The sequence below is a fragment of the Dipodomys merriami genome, unplaced genomic scaffold (genome assembly GCF_024711535.1).
Source record: "Dipodomys merriami isolate MVZ:Mamm:240054 unplaced genomic scaffold, mDipMer1.0.p SCAF_36, whole genome shotgun sequence".
Lineage (NCBI taxonomy): Eukaryota > Metazoa > Chordata > Mammalia > Rodentia > Heteromyidae > Dipodomys > Dipodomys merriami.
In genome coordinates, this window is record NW_027205159.1 from 2,365,794 (window position 1) to 2,389,225 (window position 23,432).

Here is a 23,432-nt window from a genome sequence, read left to right on the forward strand (position 1 = left end):
CCCCATGCCCACCTTACTGAGCCTCAGAATAAAATGACAGCTGAGAAGAGCTAGACCCAAGCAGCTTTCTGCTCCCTACTAGAGGCTGATATGTTTTACCCAGAGGCATAGAGAACCCTGGGTTTCCTCTGGCAAGAGTTGGCTTTCGGCAGAAAATGAGGATCTAGAGCACGTAGAGCTTCCTTCTTATCTTGCTGGCTCACTTTCTCAACTCACCAATTCTCAAGAAACATTCCCAAGAGGCATCTGATGCTTTTGTGGTCAGTTAAGGATGACCAGAGGGACCCACTCAGGAAAGGTCAATCTCAAGTTCAGGCGATGATTTTTCCCAGAGCTTGCCTCTTCTAACCCATGCCGCCAGAGATTCATAAATGCTGGTTATTGTTATTTGGCCCTGAGGAGAGTTTGAATGCAAAGAGTTATGACCTTGTGCCTAAGTCAATCTCATCGTCTTACATTTATCCCCTGTGACACTAGCAGGGAAAACAAGACTGAGGTCAAAATGGCAAAGGTTTCGGCACAAGAGGCTTCTATTGCCGGCCATGGAATGAAATCAATGACTACTTATCAAAATGAGCTGGGAACAGAGAGCGTGGTTAGAATAGATGATCCCAAAGGCCTCTGCATTGAGATGGTTAATTTGTTTATCTTTCCTGCAGACACATTTTTAGCGGGGAGAGAAAGAAAGTGGGATCAGAATTTAGGACCAACAATAGGGCACCTCTGGTCCATCTGCTGTTTTCAATAGCCTGAGAATGAGTCCCACCAGGTATTAAAGGCAGTAGTGAGAACACAGAGTCACAGCTAATAGGCCTAGCCATTTTCCAGGAGTCCCTAGAATGCCATTTACATTGCCACCATGGGCAAATAAGGCAGTAACCACTGTTTAGATGGGATTCTAAAACAAAGATATCTAGTGATTAATTTTGAGTATGTACTGATACTAGGGCTTGAACTCAGGGCTTTGTCAACTTAGGTGCTCTACCACTTGACTCACACCTTCACTTCTGGCTTTTTGATGGTTAATTGAAGAAAAGAGTCTCTCAGAGTTGTCGGTGTATGGTAGCTTTGAACCTCAACCCTCAAATTTCAGCCTCCTGAGTAGCTTGGATTACAGATGTAAACCACCAGTACTTAGTTTCTAGTGATTTTTTTCTCTTCCTCCAGAGTACTAGGGAAATGCAGCATGGTCATCATCATATCCTTTGCATAGGAACCCACTCATTGATTTCTCTGGATTGATGCTTCCTGGTCTAAATAATCAGCCAACTAAAAAATCTAAGTGATATATCTGATACTTTATTCCAGACAAAAGCTCAGCTACGTAGGCAAAATCAGCAGCCTCATAGTTTTCTGGGCAGTTGTGTTATAACTAAGCGTATATGTGTGTATGTAAAAACACTCTATCTTATGAGCAAGTAATGGTCAGCCATTCCAGTGGGTAATTTACTCTCTGGGAAAACAATGCAGCCTGTGCCTTATGCATGCTCTTTCCAGGTTACCCAGAGCCATTTAGAAAATTACTATTGTTATTACAAAATGCTCCGCCAGTCTGAAGAATTAACCCACTTCCCAATGCGTCTAATTTACTTGTTCCTCTAAGTAATTGATGTGTGAAGTTGATGTAGCCCCAGGATGGAAATGTTCTGGGCACTCTAAATTTATGATGTATAACATCATTAAATCCTCACAATAACCTGGGTGAAAGAGGCATGATCACCCCTCCTTTACCTAAAGTGGATCTTGAGACTCAGAGAAATAACTTGTTACTAGTCACATAATTTCTAGTATCTGGCATATAGGAAGTGCTTTGTGATTAACATTACTATATTAGAAAATTCAGCTGGTTCTGCATTCTGATCTACACCTTCACATTTGTCTTGTATGTAGTTTTGCTAAATACAACTTGTATTTTTCATGTCATAGCCAAAGGGCACGGGTGGGCCACTCTCAGCAGCTCCTGATCAATTGAGAGCATATAGAACATAAAACAAGATAGACAAGATAGACAAGCTTGGAGAAGATGTACAATGTTTCTATAAGTTTGTAGAAGCTTACCAATACTCATTTAATAGGATTCATTCATGACTAGGTTCTCAGCTTGCATATGTCATCCTTCTGAAACCTGATGTGATCAGAAATTCTCTGTGGGTGAAGCTCCATACCATTCCACTTGGAAAGGCACTTCCCTTACCTAACTAAGCCTGTCCTGTGTACAAAGCAAGGGACACCTGCTCCTTAGGGTGTACCCCAGAGGTACAGGGCTTGACAGGATGCTAATGTCTTCATGAGAAGTAGAAAAAAAGGCTTCCCTTTATCTGGTAAGTAAGAGGTGGGCTAGATAGTAATCCCCACTCACTCTCAGACATGCACCTGTGGGAAGAGAGATGGCTGCCTGTGTATATCCTACAATGCCCAGTAATGCATTGCTCCAGGAATAAAAGCTCCTTAGGTACTAGGGGTTAGTTTCAAATACAGGTGCAAGGATGGTACCTGGAATTCCCTGGAGGTTTTCTGGAGATTTGTGAGTTAACTCAGCTGATGCACGATGAGCTTTTGGCTCCCCGTGAAGCTTTCTAGAGCTTGTGTGGCCTTGCAGGAAACTCAGCTGAGGCATAGACCATCCCAGCTGAGACAACAGAGAACATTTTCCGGTTAAAAAGGTTAACTGCTTGCTCTTTACTTCTAAAACAAAGATTGTCAAGCCTCTCCTAAAGTACAGAAAAACGTAATTATAGGCCAGACAACATTAAAGATTGGATAGACTCATAAAATTAATGGCCAGAAATTCCATAGTACTATTTTGAGCCTCAGATCATAAATATGCTATTTTAAAAATGAAAAGATAGACTTATAAGAGGACGGCCAATTAATCCTGTGAAACTCAGACCCTAGGATGCACTGGCTATTTTTAACCAAAATGACAAAAGAGTTGGTTCATTGTGTCCACAGTGATTTCCCAGCCTCTAAGCTATGCGAATGAGTATGATTTCTCAGGTCAGTATTAATGATATGATGTTACTGCAGTTCCCCTGGGAGAGGCTGCCTTCTGAAATAGATTTCTTAAGAACTAGGGCCCTGTCACCATTATGCACTCCAGGGAATGAACAAGCAAATAAACATTGTCAAATTCTACCTATGTGCTCTGCATGCATTAGAAGATAACAATAATATTAAAAGTTAACATTTAATGAGTACCTATTATAGCCAGATACTGTCCGAAGAAGAGCACATATATTGACACACTAAATCTGCACACTGTTGCTTTCTATAGAGCAAGATAGCTGTCTGCCACTTGGCTAGAAAATATAGAGAGCCAGAATGAGGCAGAGCACCTGCCTGGTCTCTTGTGCATTCCACCTGCTCTGAGAGAGGGCTGTCCAACCCCTCACCCAAATCTTCTGGCAGAACATTGTGGAGAACTGGTTCCCAGGCTAACCCTACAGAATACTGCTAGGGTTCCACTGTTAATAACTGAATCATGCTGCAGTCAGGATGAATGGGTTCATGTGACCCATAGCACAGCAGGCAGTCTGTAGCAAAGACAAAAGTGGGGCTGTGAATGTGTACAGTTTAAGCTAACTATTGTTCAATATATACACAAACCAAAGCATCACGATGTACACACTTATATACACAAGTTTATCTGTCAATTAAAAAATGAATGAAATTAAACAAGAAAATGCTCAGATGTAGAAAAAATAGAACCAAGCCAATGCTACTAAAAAGATAGCAATATTTAGTCCTTTTTTTCTGTTTAATCTTCTTTCACAATTGAAAGAAGAGATTAAATTTAATTAGTAGGACTTTCTCAATTTTCCTTTTGTCTCACATGATATTTTTCTTAACCTTTTGGCTTCAACTATTGTTTATGTACATAAACAAATAACCAGGTAGCAAATGTATATTTTTCACTTTTGTTTTGCAGAAATATAACAAAAATAACAAAAGCAAAAAAAACCCTAGAAGGGTCCATAATTCTAGCCAACTTAATGTCTGTTAAGTATCTTCTAGTAAATATACATTAGTTAATATTCATATATATCAACATATAGCTATATTATATATAAAATTTTAATAGTTTTTACTTAACAAAAGGATTAGTTTTACATTCTGAAGGAGACATACATCAAGATTTTATAGCACAGTATAATATTTCACTAGAATGAAGTACTACAAATCACTTAAGTTATCCTCTATCTTCTATCTTTGAAAAATTATCTCATTTCTACATTTTTACTAGAGTAAAAACAGTAACAACTAATATTCCTACCTATCTTTGCTTTATGAGAAATTTCTAGTTCTTCAGTCTTTTCATATCTGCAAGTGATTATCAGTAAGAAAATTTGGGCCAGCTCAAATTCATATATTATATAAAATATACCTTTCAGCCAGGCATCTAGCTACTCAAGAGGCTGAGATCTGAGCATCACAATTCAAAGCCAGCCCAGTGGGAAAGTCTATGACACTCATATCAAATTAACCACAAAAAGCCAGAAGTGAAGCTGTGGTTCAAGTGGTAGAACACTAGCCTTGAGCACAAAAGTTCAGGGACAGTGCCCAGGCCAGAGTTCAAGTCCCGGAACCAGAAAAAAACAACAACAACATATTTTCAACACCAATATCAATATTGAAGGTACATCTCTAATAGGGTATTTTAACATGTGGCTTTGGTTTATTGGTGAAATGAGGTTTTCCCCAAAAACATCTTCTGAGGCATTTGTATTTTTAAATTTTATTTTGACAGAACTCTTTATATATTAAGGACAGTAAGATCTTGTTTTATACTGAAATCTTTTTCTAAGTATGCTGATTATCTATTCTTTATTTTGTGAAATGCTTTTGACAAGGTCAATTATATTATTATTTTGTTATGCTTCATTTACTTAGTTTCAGGCTTATAAAAACATCTATCTAAAATCATTTAATCTTCACCTAGTAATTTTCAGTCTTTATTATATGACATTAGGATCATTCTAGAATTTGTTTTGATTTAATATAATAGACATGCTTTGGTTTAGTTCTCCTCTCAACTACCCATACTATCCAGAGATTATTCTAGCATCATTCACTGAGAAGTACTCATCCAACCTACTATGGTCAAATATTGTTCTAGGTCCTCAAGTACGGCATGGAGCTTAGATAATAGGAAGGCCAAATGATAGCATATATATGTTGGGTGATTCTAAGTGAATGCAGATGGCCTGAGATGGCTATTTTATATGGAGTGGTCAGAGAAGACTGTTGTGAAGTAGTAGCAGAGAGACCTGAAGGAAGTGAGAGATTACTTTTACATCCAGGAAGAAGCTCCAATCTACTAGAGGTAGTGGATTGCAATATACTTCATTTCCAAAGATGGCCATGGCAACATGAGATAGTCTTCCTCTCAACTTCCTTGAAACTGCATAAGTAGAGCAACTGCTTTGAGCAACAGAAAGTATATAAAAGGAAGGGTGATTTGTCAAGTTGGGGAAGAGCCCTCAACTAGTTTGTCTTCTGCTTCCTGCTTCTTAAAAGCCAGCCACAATCACAGCCTGAAATTTTCTTAGTAAAGATCCAGAAACACAACAAATCAAAGAAAGGTTGGACAAATGGGATTGCATGAAATTGCAGAGTTTCTGCATGGCAAAGGACATAGCTAGCAAGATCAATAGAAAGCCTATGGATTGGGGGAAGATCTTCATTAGCCATACAATGGACAAGGGTCTCATATCTAAAATACACTTAGAACTCAAAAAACTAAATCCCCCAACAACAAATCCTCAAAGAAACAACTGCCCAATAAATAAGTGGACTAAAGACTTAAAGAGAAACTTCTTTGAAGAAGAAATAAGAATGGCCAATAGACACATGAAGAAATACTCAAGTTCTCTAGCCATAAAAGAAATGCAAATCAAAACAACATTGAGATTCCACCTCACCTCAGTTAGAATGACTATAATCAAGAACTCTAATAACAACAGATGCTGGAGGGGATGTGGCCAAAGGGAGTCCTACTGCATTGTTGATGGGAGTGTAAACTTATTCAACCACTTTGGAAAGCAGTATAGAGGTTCCTCAAAAGACTCCACATAGATCTCCCCTGTGACCCAGCAATCCTACTTTTATGCGTTTACCCAAATGATCACAAACAAGACCATACTACAGCTACCAGCACAACTATGTTTACTGCAGCATTATTTACCATAGCTAAGATATGGAACCAACTCTGATGCCCCTCAGTAGATGAATGGATCAAGAAAATGTGGTATATATACACAATGGAATTCTATGCCTCCATCAGAAAGAATGACATTGCCCCATTTGTTAGGAAATGGAAAGACTTGGAAAAAATTATATTGAGTGAAGTAAGCCAGGCCCAAAGAAACATAGGCCCCATGGATTCCCTCAGTTGTAATATTCTGGGACAAGTAGAAAAGGTCAGAAGCTATGTTCATATAACCATATAAGATGATGTTAAGTGAAATGAACCCCAAGATAGGGACACAACTTGTTTTTTTTTCTTTCTTGCTATTGCTTTTAACATATCTAAAATGTAGTATGTGATTTTTTGGTTTCTTTTGTATGTTCTTTCCCCATGGTATAACCCCTGTTTTCACTGTATTTGACCTTGGTGTCCTGCATCTTGTATATACATTTTTCTAATTTGGGGAGGGGAAGTGAAAAAACAAAATGCTTAAATAGGGATACAGGTTGACCCACTGTAACAATGAGATGAACAAGACACTATGTTGAAAACAAACTTTACAAATTGTGGGGGTGAGGGGGGAGTTGGGGAGGTGGGAAGGGATGGTAGGGGAAAAAACAAAGGAGGAGGTAACAATGCTCGGTAGGAAATGTACTCATTACCTTACTCATGTAATTATAACCCCTGTGTACACTAATTTTACAACTACAAAAAAACATGAAAAAAAGCCAGCCACAAGCCACAATAGGAAAGTACAACTACGGGAGATGACCATTACCTGAGAAGAGAGAAGGGGAGAAGGAGGAAGAGGAGGAGGAGGAAGAGGAGGAGGAGGAAGAGGAGGAAGGGGGGGTGGTGGAACAAACCCTAGAAGATAAGATAATACCCAAGAAAGAGGAAAAGAGGCCAGGAGCCGAATGCATTAGGCCTGTGATTGAAAGGGGGTCCTCCAGCCCATCCAGCTCCAAACTGCCCAAATTTCTAACCTATGATGTCTTGAGAAAAATCAAAAGTCCCTATGGTTTTAGCCAATTGCTTGTTCAGCAGTAGACATTGAAACAGTGAGGTAGGCACCCACAGGAGGATTTTGAGCAATCATATGTTACGACTTAAGTTTACAAGAATTCCTCTGGGTCTGTGCTGAGGAAGCAATGGGAAGGAGGCCAGATGTGGAAAGAAGGTCAGTTTGGAGAGCAGGCCAGAGATCACAGGGTCTTACTTAGACCAGCATGGTAGAGGAACATGATGAGAGGTGATTAAATGCTGAATATATGGCTAAGGACACACAGAGGGGATATATTGAAGGAGCAGATATGGGCTGTGAGAGCAAGGAGTAAAGAATGGTTCCAATGTGCTGGACCAATGTTGGAGAGACGAGATGTGACAAAGCTACAGAAGGAACAGGGTTGGAGTCAGAGAAAATTTCAGATCTTGGATGTGCTTAGATCACAAGGCTTAATATATATTCAAAAGGAGAGGCTGGGGAGGCATAAGCTTGAGCATTATTGGAATTACAAGGGTGGTATTGACTAGACCATTGGGAATGAAAGTTAACAGAACAGAGAAGTTGGATGACTGGAGACTCTTTACCACCTAGAGACGTGAAAGATGTGGAAACTGAAGGGAAATAGCCAATGAGATAAGAATAAGAGAACAATCTTTGGCGGGGGAGGAGGGGTAAGGAAGAAAGGGGTTTCAAGAAGGAATGTCCATTTATAACAGAGTCAAGTCACCTGAGGATCTACCACATTTGATATTACTGTCCTCATTCTAGATCTTAGTCATATGAAGAGGAGTTTTTCTTACATACTAAATTTGCATATGTGTGGATGCAAGCGGACTTTCATTTTTCCTCTCCTCTCTCAGCAGTTTGTTTACCCATTTGGAACTAGGTAACCCCAGAAGTTTCGTACCCAGCAAGACAAGCACTGCACCCTCTTGTGTCTTCCTGTTTCAAAAACATCCTGACTATCCTTAGATTAGAATTTTGTCCAGTCCCCTTCCACCATGAATGCAAGGGAATCTTAATTTTATTTTTCACATATAAATGAGTTGATATCAAGTCTCCCACATGGTAAGTATTTCCATTTATATGTTTTCTTTCAGTCGAGTTTATACATTTTTTAAAAGATAGGCTGTGTGTGTTTTCTCTTAAAGCTTTTCTAGTTATTTAAATTTTGGTGTTTTTTATGTGAACTATATCCTCTTTTGTATTTTTCTATTCTCGCCATGCAAATTTGCATATAAAGGCTTCTCATGATTTCTAATGGTTTTACAGACTATTCAAACATATGTAAACACCTTTGCTGTTTTCACGGGCCTCACCTCTATGCAATTACATGGCTGATGTGGAAAGCTGTCTTCATTTCTGTTAGTAAATGAGTCCTAGTTTTAAGAAAGTGACTTAGCCCAGCATTTCATGATGCTTCCTGAAGTACTCCCTGATTTCCAAGGTGCTCTGGGAATAATTGCAGCCATACATCTCAGAATGTCCCAGATATTCCCCAATTCAAATCTTTTTCTCTTTGTTAACCCATGAGTCAGACCATATGTCCTTTGATCTTTGCTTTAGAAAATGTTGTCACGGTATTCAAAAACAAGGACAGGACAGGCAAAGTTATAACATCTGGGATGTTTTTCCTCTGAACCCCTTTCAGCTTTCTTCCTGATTGTGTGCCTGGAGAGTACACCCCACGCTCTCACACATACATACTTCCATAGTCACACACATATACACACATAACACACACACACACACACACACACACACACACACACACACACACACACACACACAATGGAGTCCTGGAAGAAAAGGATTTCATGCCACATCTGCTGAGGCTATGTATTGTAGACTCCAGATCCATCTTGGGCTGGTGTGGAAGATTTTAAGTTGGACAGGCCAGGTTTGAACCTCATATTTATCTATGCATGTAAGTGAATCATTTATTGTCTTAAAGTCTTCAGTCTCCATATGTTAAAGAAATGTATAATATGATTACTTAATGAATAAAAAAAGAAATGTGTAGTGTCTACTTTGCAGGGTTGTTGTAGCAACTCAGAAAATGCCTACCAAAATGCCCAGTGTAGAGAAGAAGAGAAGCAAGTCCCCATTTATAACAAGCCACCTGTCCCCAGAGGCTGCAAAGATTGGGTAGAAGACATTTGTGAATTTTTTAATTTTCTGTCACTACAAACACCCACTTTCCTGTGCTACTCCAGTCTGTTTTGGGAGGACACATTGTTGTGCATAGTTTTGGAAAGTAAGACCTAAAATCCAGTGGACAGGTCTGACCTTTCCCTGGGGGGGCAGGCGTGAGTCCTAAGGTTGGCTCATCATTCTCAATCTTCTCTCTGGGACATCCCAGTGTGGGGACAAGTGAGGCCATGCCTGTTACAGTGGTGGCCATGTTATGTGGGCAAGATGGTTGCTGCATTTTTATCCTTGCTGGAATGGTATTTCTGGATTTTATCACATGGCCATCATACCCTCATCCTTATGGTCACTGCTCAGGGTTTTTTTTTTGTTTTGTGCCCGTTATGGAGCTTGAATTTAGGGCCTGGGACCTGCCCCTTCTCATTTTTGCTCAAAGCTGGCACTCTACCACCTGAACCTTGCTTCAGGTCCACTTCCAGCGTTTTGCTGGTTAATTAGAGATAAGAGTCTCACAATCATTCCTGCCTAGGCTGGCTTCAAACTGCAATCCTCAGATCTCAGTCTTCTGAGTAGCTAGGATTACAGGTATGACCCACCAGCATCTAGCATGGTCTGTTTTAAACCTGATCACTTGATATTTCTCATCAAAGATCACTTTGATTTCTCTTTTGGTTACAGCAGTTACTGTCCAATACAACCATATTTTAAGAGGAAAATGAGGGAAAGGAGCTCACCCTACATAAAAAGATTTCTATCTTATTGTGGCCAAGACCCCAGATTTGGGGGAAGTCAGGCATCACCAAAGGAGAGGTCCTGGAAGTAAAAGCCTTTCATTTGACACATTTGTCATCAGCAGGTTCCAGAGGACAGAGGGGCCACAGAAGGCTAATCTAGCAACTTGTACAACAATCAACTAAACATAAACTCTTTGCATGCTTGTAGAAGAGCTGGAAACGATTTCTATGTTCATGACAGGGGAAGTAAATGCTCAATTTGCCCCTTTTTTTCTTTATTATCTCAGCACTGCTCCTTGGCCCCAAGAAAGTGGCTACAGAGCACTTTACTAGTTATCTGATTGTCCTCCTATTTAACATGTTCCCTTTCTGCTGGCTGATGGTAGTTTAAGCAGGATCTAATTGGTAACATATTGTCGATTGAATTAAGTACCATACGATAGAGATTTAAACCATGGTAATTTTTCCATAAAGAAAAATCTGTCAACAGGCTATAGCAGAGGAGCAGCAATAAATCAAATTGTCATGTTTATTAGTTATTGCAGGAGTCTAGTTGTCTTGTATTCATTATAACCTCCCATTTTTAGCACAAATAAAAGCTATAAAGAGGAATATTTGTGCAAGATGCTTCTTAATAAGTTTATATTTGTACACAAACACCTGCTTCTATTTTAATCACTAAAAAATGATGCAATCTCATTTTAGAAGGACTGTATTGTGGATGAGGGTCCATGGTTTTGGCAGGGTTTTTTTTTTTAGCAGTTTTTAAAAAAATAATCAAAAATCAAGTCAAAAAGAAGATAATTTCCTTTGTTTATCAAGTTTACTAAAATTAAGAGATGAGAATGAGTGGTTGTACTAACGGGAGAAAAGAACAGTCCCTGAAATTTAATTTGCCAAACCCAATGCACAAGAATAAACTAGATTTCCATAGATGGGAGTGATTCAACACTTTATGGAATGCCAGTGGCAAGGAGAACAAAGGAACTGTTGGAAAGAAGGAGATAAATCATAGTCAAGGGCATGCCCTTCTGAACTAACCTCATCCATACTTTGCTTTCCTTGTAACCTGCCTTTACTGGAAGTAACTTCCAACATTATGCCCTTCCATGAATCAGAAATAATGTTACAGCATTTTATATATGGAGCCTCAGTGGGCCCCTAGAAAACTCTATGCACCTTGGAGGGTTGGTTATTTGACCCACTTGACAGATAAAGAAACTGAAGTGAAGAAGATAAAAGTGATTTATGATGGGATCCTGTATTTGTAAACCTCAAGAGACAGGTTGCCAATCTAGGGTTCCTTTCTCTGAACAGTGAAATAAAAGCAAGCATCCAGCCTCCCTCCCCACACCCCTACCTCCCAGACTCTCAATGTCACTATGACTTTGAACCTGTTTCTTGAATTCTTTGGGACTTGACTGTCTTCATCAGTCGTCTTTTATTAACTAACTCATATTGTAGAGGTGATGTGAGGCCACTTGGAGCATAGGATCTAGAAAGAATCAGATCTCAATGCGGCCATTTCCAAGCTCTGCACCCTTCAGATGTCTATTAACTTCTCTAAAAACAGACAGAATCACAAGGACTCAGATGTAGTAAGATGAAAGAATGTGTCAAAACCCTAGGCAGATGAGAGGCACTAAATACATGTTCCCTGATATCACTTAGGGTTATGGTTACAGATATCTCTTCTCTAGGCTGCTATGTGCATGGATGTCCAGCATATGTGTGAGCAGTTGCGATGGAGCCCACAGTTTCCTGTGCTTGAGCCTCTCACAAGTAGAGTAGTATCCTGGACTCCTTTCTCTGGTACTTGCTGTCTACTCCTGTGCAACCTCAGGACTGTAGTAAACATTGCTCTGACCTTAAACCTAAACCCATTTTATACACCCACCTCCTGCCTTTCCAACCTCCTACCATTTTTACTTGCATAAAAGATGGTGACTACTATGATGGTGATGATAATGATGACAGTTGCTAATACTTACTGAGCCCTTTCAGTGTTCTAGGTACTAAGCACTTTACATGTACTTAGCTCATTTAACCCTTACTTAAAGGGTAGGGGCTATTATTGTACCCATTTGACAGATGTGGGACCACTGATACAGAGGTATGTTGACTTGTCCAAATCTATCTCAATAAAGTTGGGATTTAAACCGTAGAGTCTACCAAATAAGCAATACATACTTCTTTTTCTATTTCGAAAATGCCAATTAACAGTATGAATGCATGACACAATTAAATACTAAGTGCAGGTAACACCCAGAGTAATAGCAGTTAACAGAAGCAAAACCACAACCCTGAGAACATGGTGGGTTTATATTACTTTCACTATACTAATCTTGCTGCTACAGCAGTGAAAGGAGAAACCTTGACACCCCTCAATGAAGGCAAGGACTCATGTACTTCAATAATGTCTCAATTTGCACCAAGGAACCAGTGCTTTTTTGATAAAAGCAGAAAGTGAATACATTTTGCAAACAGATTATTTAGTTTATTTTTATAACTGACACTTAAAAAGAATGAGTATGCTATCATTTGATCATTGTGGACATTGACTTCAAGTTCTTCTTACTGCCATATCTTCTATTTAAAAGGGGGAGATCCCGTTTAGAGATTATCTAAACACAATTGTGCTTTAAATAACAAGGAATATACAGATAGAAAAGAGCCTTTGCCACATTATTTGTCTTCTGTGCTTTCAAAATGGGTCACTTAAACAGGCTGCTAGTGACTCACTCCTGTAAACACAGCTACTCAAGAGACTGAGATCTGAAGATTGCAGTTCAAATCCAGCCTGAGCAACAAAGTTCATGAGATTCTTATCTCCAATTAACCACCAAAGAGCCAGAAGTAGAAATGTGGCTCAAGTGGTAGAGTGCTAGCCTTGAGCAAAAATGTAAGAGACAATGCCCAGATCCTGAGTTCAAGGCCTAGTTCTAGAACAAAAAGAAGTCACTATTTTGTTGCTATTTTGTGTCATATAATATGTTTGCTTATAGGTATATATTATATATATATATGTCTTGCATAAATACATGACATATTTACATGCAAACCACACACACATACACATATACACAATATGCTATCAAAGAATCTAAATATAGTGTTATTAGCCCCATAAGAGTTATATTCTGAGTTACTTCTGCAGGAATGAGATTGGCCTTCCTTTTCTCCTGTCTCCAACCTCTGTGAAGTCACTTACAGAGGCCATCTATAAATCCAATGGGTGGCTGGGCCATGGATTCTCCCACTAAGGTATAGCTAAGTTTGAAACAAGCTTCAGACATGGGCCTATGGCTTATCAGCATCATAAATCCGTTAGCATGTTCATCCCTAAGGTGTATCTCCTTTCCATGCTACATGCACACAAGTAATGTGACATGCTCTGTTCACATTCCACCACGGTCCTGCCATCCAACCAAGGCTGGTTATCTCTCTGGGACAGATTAGAAATGCCATACTGCCCACACCTTAGGGACATAGGCCTGCCTGGCTTCTTAAGAGTCACACTCTCCAGAACACCAACTCCACCCAAGAGGATCCTGATACTTTCCACCTTGAACTTACCTTTCAATCCACACACTCTTCTTTGTGTCCCCAAACTTAATTTCTTTCTGTTGAGGCAGTGTGCAGCTCTTTTCTCACCGTCAAGCTTTCTGAATGGCACTTTCTGTACAAACAGGAAGAGTGTGTGTGGTCACACCCAAGTATGCAGGTGTTGATAGAGGATATGAAAGTGTGGAGGCGAGTGACTAAAGCAGACACCCAAGCAGACACCTCCTTTCAGTGGCTGCGGGGGGTAAGTCCAACCAGGGGGCTGGAGGAAGAGCCTGGGCTTTATATGGAGGAGCCAACTGATAAAAAACAGAACAAGGTGGTTATGGAGGCCAAGGGAGAAGAAGGTCTCTATCACCATTTCCTGACCTCTCACAGATTAGTTAAAACAGCACCACGAACATTTTTTGAATCCTTTAACTATATTCTTATCTTTAGGGACTGCTTTCAGTAGTCTTCCTAATTTGCTGGCACTCTGCTGGCACCCAAATAACCTGGGCATTCAAGAGCCCAGGGCTAAAGGCTCACCTTCCCTCTGGATTAGAACAGGTTTGGTAGAACTTTTTAGAATGAAGGTGTACAGGGAAAAGAAAAACAGCCCAAGTCAAGGAATCCAGTGCCCCTGTGCTGCTCTCCTTCAACATATGTTACCTCTCATCTCCCACTCCTTAGCCCACACTTTGCATCCTACTCACTCATCTCAGGAAGCTTCACTATCTTCACTAAACTCACTCATCTTCACTAACACCAGGGAGTTTAGTCAATGGACATTTTTGGTTACTGTCTTGTTTGCCATCACACAGTGATTAATTCTTTTCTTCTAGAACTTTCCCCTTGGGCCTTATGGCTCCACATTATACTGGTTTTTGTCAGTTTATCTCCTGTTGCCAAGATTCCATTCTTTTTTTTTTTTTTTTGTCGGTCGTGGGGCTTAAACTTTGGGCCTGAGCGCTGTCCCTTAGCTCTTCAGCTCAAGGCGAGCGCTCTACCACTTGAGCTACAGCGCCACTTCCGGTTTTCTAGTGGTTTATTGGAGATAGGAGTCTCACGGTCTTTCCTGCCCGGGCTGGCTTTGAACCGCGATCCTCAGATCTCAGCCTCCTGAGTAGCTAGGATTACAGGCGTGAGCCACCAGCGCCGGGCTAAGATTCCATTCTTTGGCTACCATCTTGATTTATCTCCTTTCCCTCCCCAGCTTAGTGGTTTGAGTTCTTCATGAGTAGACTCTTCTACCTACCAGAGGGTATTTACAAGCTCCTCACTCAATGAGCGCGAGTGCACATGCACGCACATGTGCAACACACACAATGTTCACATACATCGCTATAAATGAGGAAGGACAGGTATATTCACCATTGTGTTTACATTTATATGTAAATCTATATGCATAATGTTTATGTTTATTCCTGGCATGACTGTACCATATTTTCATTAGATTTCTCAGCCCTACAATAAACAACTCAAAACATATGCTTGTATATAAAGTAATTTCAGCTCATATTTTGGATACAGCATAAATCAATCCAGGGGAAGGAACTAGTGAGCAAGTCAAACAATTTATCTCTGCTAGAACCCAAAAACATAATTTACAAATTGATATTTTTAAAATAGCAAACAAAAACAAGGAGAAAGGAACAAACCAACTCCACACAGTCAGTTTAGAAGAATACTCCTAAGCAGGTGACAGTTCAGGGGAGGAAAGTAGAGCATCACCCATAAGAAAAATTGCTGTCTGAGCCACTCTGTAATTCAAGCCTGGAACTAAAGCAGGGGCTGCAGTGGCGATAAAATAAGAAACAAATAGGGCAGACAGGGATGGAACATAATTACAGAGACACTCAATCTGCTGGTAGCATTTACTAAGGAATAAGTTGCATACAAGAGAATTTGCATACAAATGAGATCGTGAAAGCAAAGGAACAGGACAGTGATAAGAACTCATACATGTGATTAAAGCATGCCAGCAGGCAGAGGAAAAAAAAATCATTAAATTGATATCGTGTAGGTGTTGCTACCTTCCATTACCAAAATAAATTTTAAGTGGCATGCTGAGCTTTAACAGGTCTGAGACTTTCAACTCAGCCTGAGAACTAATATTTTGTATGGATCTGTTTTATTACTTTTATTGCTTGGATTTATAAATTTGAAGCATTATTTGAGGAACTAATATTTTAAAGTAACAGCTAACTTTTCACGAACATTATTTTACATTTTTTGTGATGGGCTGTGTACAATTTCTAGGCAAGGCTTTTTAGAATCTTTTATTCAAATACTTTGGTGTTGGCTATTGATGCCACATTTATACCAATACATTAGAAATAGTTAAGTGTTACAAGTAAACATTCCAAATTTTACAACAGTTAAAATTATGTGAAAAGAACCTAATAGTCTTCCCTTACATTTCTTCAAAAGGGCATTGTTGAAATAAATTGTTAGATGTGAATAAAAAAATATATAAATACATATATAAATATATTTATTGTAAAAATGTTGTACAGAAGGGTTACAGTTACATAAGTAAGGTAATGAGTACATTTCGTAGCGAGCATTGTTACCTCCTCTTTTATTTTCCCCCTGCCATCACTTCCTGCCCCACCTCCCCAACTCCTCCCACCACCTCCACCCCACCCCAACATTATAAAGTTTGTTTTCAACATAATGTCCTGTACATCATCACAATGGGTCAGCCTGCATCCCCATTTAAGCGTTCCCCAATATCCCTTCCCCTCCCCAAATTACAAAAATGTATATACAAGATGCAGAACACCGGCATCAAACCCAGTGAAAACGGGTTATACTGTGGGGGAAGAACATAGAAAAGAATCACATAGTGCATTGTAAGTACATTAAAAACACTAGCAAGAAAGAAAAAAACCACTTGTGTCCCTGTCTTAGTTAACATTATCTCATGTGGTCATATGTACATAGCCTTTGATCTTCTCTGCTTGTCCTAGACATGTACTAGTCATTGCAAACAAGGGAAACAATGGGACCTTTGTTTCTTTGAGCCTGGCTTACTCTGATGTGAATAAGTTTTGTATGAAATAGTTTTATGTCTATTGTTGAAAGTGATGAAGCTCTCATTTGTGGTTTATGCACACACTGTTAAAAGATTTACTAACAAGGACATGAACATATGATATGGATATTGTATCAACCATAAAAATCAGAATTTTCCAAAATATGTAATGACAATGAGTTAAGAACCAGACTTAAACACTTACACGCGCATCCTCCCTCAATTCCACGACTTCACCTTGCTGCAGAACATGCTCTGTGGGCATTGTTGCATGAGCTTATCTGCTCTCTGGCAGGCAGCTCAGATCACTTTTCCACCAGCTACCTAATCAATGGCCAGGTGAACAAGACTTCAAGTTCATGTTCGATGAAATAAGCCAGATGTAGCTCTTTGTTCTCTCTCTTTCTCCCTTTCTCCTCTCTCTCTCCCTCTCTCTTTCTATTTCTATTTCTATTTCTCCTCTTCCCCTCTCGTTTTAGGGATCTTCCCTGGGCCGTGATCAGATTCCATTTTGCTCAAGTTCTTTGCTGAGCAGTCCCAGAAATATCCTGAGGTTTGGGCACCAGAGGTCTATAAACAACCCAACCTATCTAAAGGCCTGGGTGATTTTATGATCTGAGAGTACTTGGTGAATGGGAAATTCTGTTCCAAAGCAGGGAAGGTGAAAGTTGGTTATTATTTCAAACTCAGTGTATCATTGTGTGTCTTACTGTGTCCCTACCTTTGTGAGCTACTTCTTACCATAAATATTTTTCTTTTTGGATTTTGAGACTATGTTTTTGGATATATAAATGTCTCACAGGCTTTAATTTTATAATTTTATAAGCTAATTCAAATTCTCATTGTAATTATACTGTAATTACAGTGAATTTGACATTGTATGAATAGAAATATTATAACTCCTGCCTCCTTTATGTTAAACATCTTCCTAAATTTTAATATTTCTTTGTCAGTTTGATTTATATATTAAAATTCTGGAAGCTTAGTTTCAGTTTATGTTTTCTCTGGTATTTGCCCTTTAGAAAAGGAATTTTTTTCCATTTACTTTTATTGTCTTCATTAATTTACTTGTCTTGTGTTCTGTTATTTTCTAGGATTCTCCTTGCTTTTTAGTACTTCTCTTGTTTTGACATTTTTTTATATGAATTATGCATTACTTCTTTGAAAGGTAGAGAGTCTGGTTTAGTTCCATTAGTCTTTTATTCTTTAAACGTAATCATTTTGAAACTGCCACTTAAAAGCATTATCAATATTTACTGTTTGAATCTTATTAAAACAAATACTGTGTTTGACAGAACCAGCTATGAAGTAGAATACTTCTAGCAAGAGCTAATATTCACCAGTGTTTGTTTATCATGCTCCAGAAACTTGGACTAAATGTTTGAATGAGGTACTTCAGTGATGGGTTTCCAAGGTCAAAGGGACAACAGGAGATGGAGCTAGATACTGAACTCCAGGCTGTATGACGCTAGAAGCTAATTCCCATCTCAGAAGAGAGGCCCTCAGATACCTCTTAAGGGAGAGATATATCTGTCTCCCATGATGGCCTTATGCAGCTCCTTCAAAGTATACAAAAGATCTTGTTAGCTAAGACAACTAGTCCTAGGAAAAAGTATTTATTTGTTTATTTATATATGGTGGGGCTCAAACCTGGGGCCTTGTATTTGCCAAGCAAGTGGTTTGCCACTGAGCTATAGCCTTACACTCCAGAAAAGCCAGTTAAACACAGATGGGTTGGTGATATAGCTTGGTAGCAGAACACTTGCCTAGCAAGTGCAAGGCCCTGAGTTTGGTCCTCAGCACCACAAAAATCAGTTAATTAGTATAAGTAAAAAGTGAATAAAATAAAGCCATACATGGAGAGGACCAAATTTCGATGGACAACGGAGGAATAAGAAGCTTGATGGGGACTCTATCCTTAAAAATAGAATGCAATTATGAAAATAAGTTTATCTGGCATTTATTAAGATGTAAGTTGCAACTGTAATTATGTACTAATTCTTATGATCAAAAAGGGACGAATTAGTCCTATTTGGGTGGCTTTTAGATGTAAGACTTCCGACAAAAGATCTTGTCAGGATATTCTTTATGCAGAGTTTTATGTGACATGTCTAAAAAAAGTCTCATAAATAAACAATGAAACAAAAATAAAACAAGTATGATAAAAGATTAAAGTTTTGTTTGTTTTATTATTAAGAAAGTTGCAAATTTTCGTATCTTTGCCCAGTCTCTTTCCCTCTCTCTGCAGTGAGTTTTTGGGGGTCTCTTTATGTTTTAACTGGAGAAACTGCCTGACAGACCATCATTTTACCTGTGATTTGAACAATTCTCCAGCATCACTTTCATCAGCCAATTGGAAACCCTGCATCTTTTCAAGATGAATCATCTCTGGCTGCAGTTGACTTGCATGGCCCTCCATTGTGTGTGCCACCCTGTACTGTTTACATCTGACACTGTACCAGCCTTGGTCCTTGGCAGAAAAGAGATGGCATACTCACTTGGAGTGTGTAATTGAGGAACATTTAATAAAGAAATCCTAAAAAGTGCTGTTGGGCCTAGTAAAAGGAAACCAACAAAAGATAATGAAGGATATCCAGGGTTAGCAACAGCAGGAAGCCATTACCAACCACTTCTCATTCCCCAACCCCCACCTGTGACCAGAGGGCTGGGGGAGGGAGGGTCTGCTTCCAAAGAGCTGCTATTTAGGTCAATTGCCATATCCTGTTCCCAGTAACTCAACTGAGGAGTTACATGAGGGAGTAACCCTGATTTCATTCTTTCTGGTCTCTGGTCTCCTGCTGGTGATTTCTATTAATCAAACCCAAATGGAATCCAGAAAGCAAGGGAGTCCTTGATTGCATTTACAAATGAGAGTCCCTAGGACACAAAGAAGGTGGCAATAGATACTAGACCTAGAGAAACAAGCAAAAGATTCTCTTCTACCGCTTAAAACAAATTGCAACTTAGTAGACTAATGGTACAAGGGATGTTTGGGAACAGACTTTGAAGATGCTCAGTTTGTTATGGCTGGTCTAATTTTATAGCTTGTCTTTTCTATATTACCTCATAAGTATAGATTTGAACAACAAATCCTAGGTTAATGTGATCTACAGTTTCCCTTCTAAAGGCAAGCAGAGGAAAGTTTCCCTTAAACTGGTAGAGTTGACAATTTAAAAAAAAAAAGAGCCGGGCACTGGTGGCTCACTCCTGTAATCCTAGCTACTCAGGAGGCTGAAATCTGAGGATCATGGTTCAAAGCCAGCCTGGGCAGGAAAGCCTGTAAGACTCTTATCTCCAGTAAACCACCAGAAAACTGGAAGTGGCGCTGTGGCTCAAGTGGTAGAATGCTAACCTTGAGCTGAAGAGCTCAGAGACAGCATCCAGGCCCAGAGTTCAAGCCTCACGACTGACAAATAAATAGATAAATAAGTAAGTAGAAAAAAGGAGTAAATTCAGCTTTGGAGGATAGGCATATTTGTATACCCCTGTATAAGAAATGTGTCATTTCAATTTTCTGAGTGAATTTACCGAGCTGGTTGGCAATGTTGGATAGTTCCATCACTAGAAAATGTCCTTTTGGATTCTGAAGTTGAGGTTAGAGTTAAGCTTTCAAGCCACAAGATCAACAGCTCACTCACTAGGGTTTAATGAGAAAAACAGAAAATTCAGAAAGGAATTAGGCTGAAAATCATTCTGTGTTGGTCAGACTTTGACTTCTGATTCCTTTTCTAAGTCTATCAGAAGGTCTGAAATGATTACCATCTAGGATAGTGATTCAAATCGAATTGTTTCTTTACATTCCAAATGTTTCTCCTGTTTTTGAAATTTTTCATGATTATGACAGGGTAAATACATGTGAAAGAAACCGATCACATCACTGGGATGAAAATGTTAGTCCAGGAAAGCACTATTGGTGGCTGGTGAGTCATCCAGTCATTTTCAAGGTACAGCTTACCAGCAGTCTCCTCACAGGAAAACTCAATCATGTAAAAGACTTGTTTATTAACAACTATTCAACCAGAAGCCATGGAGATCTCTGTGAGACTGACCATGGCCCAAAGCCCTGTGGCCTCTGCTTTTCCTCTCTAGATGCCCATTGTCTCCACTGATTGCTGCCTATGAGCCAGGTCATACCACATCTGCACTAGTTCAAGTCTTAAGTGTGAGGCTGATTTCTCAGAAGCAAACTACAGACAAGTGTTCAAAAGAAACTGGCTTCTCAGAAACGAAGGAAACACCAATAGGGAATTGGGAGAAAGGCAGGAAATGGAAAACAGCCAAAAAAAACCCTCCAACTATTTTCCAACCCATTATGGTCCAGTGGAACTTATATTTCTAGGAAAAAGGCCTGGGAACTAGTGTGGAACACCTGACCCAGGGATTTGGGGCTGGAATATTTATGTACCTACTCCTACTAGTCAAAGGTTGAACATTGGATGTATTAATTTTCTCGATTCTTTCACTCTGCTAGAGATCAAGGAAAAGTGGGATTTGGGGGCCAGAGAAAACTCTCAGGAACTAGCATTGTATATCAGATTAGTCATTCTGGGGAGCTACTCAGAACCAGAGTGGAACCGAGTACTAACATCTGCTGCTCTGTTGTGGTTTTCTTTAGAATATCACTGTCTCCCTTGCTGTCACCATTAACTCAGAGGAATTATTTTCTTGACTACAGCATCCATAAAAATAAAATATTGGTAATTTATACATCATTAACATTAGGAACTTCTGCTTCTGTAAATATACCTTTGAGAAAATGGAAAGTAAATCAAAGACAGAGAAAATATTTATAAGCCCAAAATATAATTAAAGATATGGAATACATAATATTTAAATATGGAATACATATTTAAATTCAAGGATGGGTGCTGTATTTAAATTCAAGAATGGCTCATACCTATAATCCTAGCTAATCAGGAGGCTGAGATCTGAGGATCATGGCTTGAAGCCAGCCCAAGCAGAAAAGTCTGTGAGACTCTTTTCTCCAATTAACTTCCAACAAAGCTGGAAATAGAGCTGTGGCTCAAGTGGTAGGGGGCTAGCTTTGAACAAAGAAGCTCTGGGGCGGCACTTGCACCATGAGTTCAAGCTTAGGACAGGCAACAACAACAACAACAACAACAACAACAACAACAAAAAGGAAAACAACAACAAAAAAAAGGAAAGAAAGAATTTCAATTTCAATTCAATAATAATAATAATAAACCCCAAACAGGGCAGGAACATCAGTAAAGATGATATGCAGATGGAAAATAAACACACAGAAGACTGATTCACAGTGTTAGTGATTTGAGACATGTAAATTTGAATCCCAACGAAATATCCTCACAAACCAAGTATTGGAGAGGATGTCAAGAAACCATGATTCCTGTACATTGATGGTGTGTGGGAAGGTCAAGTGGCACAACTATTTTGAAAGCCAGGTTAGCAAATTTTTAAAAAGTTAAACACCTACATACCATATAGCCTAGTCAATTTACTCCTGCATAAACCAGAAAAGAAATGAAAGCATATGTCCACACCAAAACTTTCAGATTTTGTTTATAGTAGTCCCAAACTGGAAATACTCTAGAGGTACATCAAGAGGTGACTGGTTAAATCACATGAGTAGTATATTGCTCATCTTAAAAGTTATTGGTACATAGATAGGTGATAATGACTCATGCTTGTAATCCTAGTTACTCAGGAGGCTAAGATCACAGTTCAAAACCAGCCTGAACAGACAAGTCTGAGATACTCTTCAAATAACCAGCAAAAAGCCAGAAGTAGCCAGGCACTGGTGGCTCATGTCTGTAATCCTAGCTATTCAGGAGGCTGAGATCTGAGGATCGCGGTTCAAAGCCAGTCCAGGCTGTGAAACTCTTATCTCCAATAAACCACCAGAAAACTGGAAGTGGCACTGTGGCTCAAGTGGTAGAGTGCTAGCCTTGAGCTAAAGAGCTGAGGGACAGTGCTCAGGCCGAGTTCAAGCCCTATGACCACAAAAAAAAAAAAAAAAAAAAAAGCCAGAAGTAGAGGGATAGCTCAAGTGGTAGAATGCCAGAATGCCCCCCCCACACACACATACAAATTATCAACATGTGTTACACTCTAGAAGAATCTCTAATTATACTGACAGGAAAACAGAGAACAGACTGTTACTTCACTTTCATTAAATTTGGAGAAAATAGAAATCATCTTAAATGAAATAAAGCTGAGGGTTGAGAAATAGGGAGATCAGTATAGATGTTGTACAAAGGAGTGAGAAAAATCTTGGAAATGAGAATATTCTCCATCATCTTGTCTGAGGTGATAGATGACAGTTTTATGGACGTTGGCACATATTCATGCTGACCAAATTATTCACTTTAACTATTTATTTGCAGTTTCTTGTTAGTCAATTCACCTCAACAAACTTGTCATAAAATCTAAATATCAAAGTTTCTCAACAAAGAAATCTTCAGGTCTAGATATAGTCACTGTGAATAATTCTAAAAATGAAGGAAGAAATAATACCAATCCTCTACATCTTCTAGAGAACAGATAAAAAGAAAACTTGTTCTAACTTGGTCTATGAGACCAGCACATTCCTGATAGCAAAACCAGAGGACATAAGACAATAAAAAACCAGCCAGTCAAACTCGCTTATGCTGCAAAATTCAAAAGAAAGCATTAGTAAATTATATCCTGCAATTTATACAAAATATAATATATCACAGAAGAGTTGGGTTTATCCAGTAATGCAATGTTAGATTAATATTTGAAAAATCATGTGAAGTAATTCATCACAAT

At 39.1% G+C, this 23,432-nt stretch overlaps 1 protein-coding gene across 5 annotated transcripts in view; it reads right to left on the reverse strand.

Annotated features, from left to right (window-relative positions):
• The window catches only part of Aff3 (ALF transcription elongation factor 3), a 579,697-nt gene extending 565,958 nt beyond the window's left edge, over positions 1-13,739 (reverse strand). For 4 of the 5 annotated variants that reach the window (XM_069988537.1, XM_069988535.1, XM_069988536.1 and 1 more), the window contains exon 1: positions 13,655-13,728. The gene's annotated coding sequence lies outside the window, so the exon portion shown is untranslated. Of the gene's footprint in view, positions 1-13,654 lie in introns of all 5 variants that reach the window. The other variant, XM_069988533.1, reaches the window with a different exon arrangement.
• Positions 13,740-23,432: the final 9,693 nt, after the last annotated feature.